The following is a 2998-nucleotide window of genomic DNA, read 5'->3' on the forward strand; positions in this document are numbered from 1 at the left end:
CCTCCCTGCCTATGGAAGTGTGGAGCTCCAGCACCCTCCCTGCCTATGGAAGTGTGGAGCTCCAGCACCCTCCCTGCCTATGGAAGTGTGGAGCTCCAGCACCCTCCCTGCCTATGGAAGTGTGGAGCTCCAGCACCCTCCCTGCCTATGGAAGTGTGGAGCTCCAGCACCCTCCCTGCCTATGGAAGTGTGGAGCTCCAGCACCCTCCCTGCCTATGGAAGTGTGGAGCTCCAGCACCCTCCCTGCCTATGGAAGTGTGGAGCTCCAGCACCCTCCCTGCCTATGGAAGTGTGGAGCTCCAGCACCCTCCCTGCCTATGGAAGTGTGGAGCTCCAGCACCCTCCCTGCCTATGGAAGTGTGGAGCTCCAGCACCCTCCCTGCCTATGGAAGTGTGGAGCTCCAGCACCCTCCCTGCCTATGGAAGTGTGGAGCTCCAGCACCCTCCCTGCCTATGGAAGTGTGGAGCTCCAGCACCCTCCCTGCCTATGGAAGTGTGGAGCTCCAGCACCCTCCCTGCCTATGGAAGTGTGGAGCTCCAGCACCCTCCCTGCCTATGGAAGTGTGGAGCTCCAGCACCCTCCCTGCCTATGGAAGTGTGGAGCTCCAGCACCCTCCCTGCCTATGGAAGTGTGGAGCTCCAGCACCCTCCCTGCCTATGGAAGTGTGGAGCTCCAGCACCCTCCCTGCCTATGGAAGTGTGGAGCTCCAGCACCCTCCCTGCCTATGGAAGTGTGGAGCTCCAGCACCCTCCCTGCCTATGGAAGTGTGGAGCTCCAGCACCCTCCCTGCCTATGGAAGTGTGGAGCTCCAGCACCCTCCCTGCCTATGGAAGTGTGGAGCTCCAGCACCCTCCCTGCCTATGGAAGTGTGGAGCTCCAGCACCCTCCCTGCCTATGGAAGTGTGGAGCTCCAGCACCCTCCCTGCCTATGGAAGTGTGGAGCTCCAGCACCCTCCCTGCCTATGGAAGTGTGGAGCTCCAGCACCCTCCCTGCCTATGGAAGAGCCACCTCCGCGGGCATGCTGCTCAACCACGCCGGCCCAGAGTTCCAGCCGCTCGGCTACACTCTCTCACAAGCCCCGCCTGGAGCTCCCCAGCCCACCCCTGGTACCTCAACTACCGAGGCCAGCCGCTCGACCAGGCCGGCCCAGAGTTCCAGCCGCTCGGCTTCACTCTCTCACAAGCCCCGCCTGGAGCTCCCCAGCCCGCCCCTGGTACCTCAACTACCGAGGCCAGCCGCTCGACCAGGCCGGCCGAGAGTTCCAGCCGCTCGGCTTCACTCTCTCACAAGACCCGCCTGGAGCTCCCCGCCCCACCCCTGGTACCTCAACTACCGAGGCCAGCCGCTCGACCACGCCGGCGCAGAGTTCCAGCCGCTCGGATAAGCTCTGTCACTCACCCGCCGCGCAGCCACCGGTAACGGGGAAATGTCGCCGCCTGGCGGACACGCCGTTGTAAATGAATGGGCTTTCGCACTTAGTGCAATTTTCGCCAACTCTCTGACTGGAGCTATGGAAGTATGGAGCTATGGAGCCACCAGCCACCCAGGCTGGAGCTATGGAGCCATGGAGCTCTGGTGCTATGGAGCTCTGGAGGTATGGAGCTATGGAGCTATGGAGCTATGGAGCTATGGAGCCCTGGAGCTCTGGAGGTATGGAGCTATGGTGCTATGGAGCTCTGAAGCCATGGAGCTCTGGTGCTATGGAGCTCTGGAGCTCTGGAGGTATGGAGCTCTGGAGGTATGGAGCTATGGAGCCCTGGAGCCCTGGAGCTATGGAGCCCTGGAGCTATGGAGCCCTGGAGCCCTGGAGCTATGGAGCCCTGGAGCTATGGAGCTATGGAGCCCTGGAGCTATGGAGCTATGGAGCTCTGGTGCTATGGAGCTATGGAGCTCTGGTGCTATGGAGCTATGGAGCTCTGGTGCTATGGAGCTATGGAGCTCTGGTGCTATGGAGCTATGGAGCTCTGGTGCTATGGAGCTATGGAGCTCTGGTGCTATGGAGCTATGGAGCTCTGGTGCTATGGAGCTATGGAGCTATGGAGCTATGGAGCTCTGGAGCTCTGGAGCTCTGGAGCTATGGAGCTATGGAGCCCTGGAGCTATGGAGCTATGGAGCCCTGGTGCTATGGAGCTATGGAGCTCTGGTGCTATGGAGCTATGGAGCTCTGGTGCTATGGAGCTATGGAGCTCTGGTGCTATGGAGCTATGGAGCTCTGGTGCTATGGAGCTATGGAGCTCTGGTGCTATGGAGCTCTGGAGCTCTGGAGGTATGGAGCCACCAGCCAGCACCCTCCGTGGCTGGATCAATGGAAGTGTTTTAGGTACCAGGCAGCCAAAGGGCCGAGGCCTCACGCTCGACCACGCCGGCGCAGAGTTCCAGCCGCTCGGATAAGCTCTGTCACTCACCCGCCGCGCAGCCACCGGTAACGGGGAAATGTCGCCGCCTGGCGGACACGCCGTTGTAAATGAATGGGCTTTCGCACTTAGTGCAATTTTAGCCAACTCCGTGGCTGCAAGTATGGAAGTATGGAGCTATGGAGCCACCAGCCAGCACCCTCCGCGGCTGGAGCTATGGAAGTATGGAGCTATGGAGCTCTGGGGCTATGGAAGTATGGAGCTCTGGGGCTATGGAGCTCCGGGGCTATGGAGCTCCGGGGCTATGGAGCTATGGAGCTCCGGGGCTATGGAGCTCCGGGGCTATGGAGCTCCGGGGCTATGGAGCTATGGAGCTCCGGGGCTATGGAGCTCCGGGGCTATGGAGCTCCGGGGCTATGGAGCTCTGGAGCTATGGAAGTATGGATGATCCAGCACCCTCCGTGGCTGACCGCTGGTGCTCGGGGCCGGTGAACTCGGCACCCGCCGGAGGCGGGTGCCTCGGTGACCGCCGTCGCTTGGGGCCAGTGAACTCGGCACCCGCCTTCGGCGGGTGCCTCGGTGACCGGTTGTCGCTTGGGGCCGGTGAACTCGGCACCCGCCTTCGGCGGGTGCCTCGGTGAC

This window comes from Syngnathus leptorhynchus, unplaced genomic scaffold (genome assembly GCF_054491065.1).
Source record: "Syngnathus leptorhynchus isolate UIUO unplaced genomic scaffold, UIUO_Slep HiC_scaffold_177, whole genome shotgun sequence".
In the NCBI taxonomy this organism is placed as follows: domain Eukaryota; kingdom Metazoa; phylum Chordata; class Actinopteri; order Syngnathiformes; family Syngnathidae; genus Syngnathus; species Syngnathus leptorhynchus.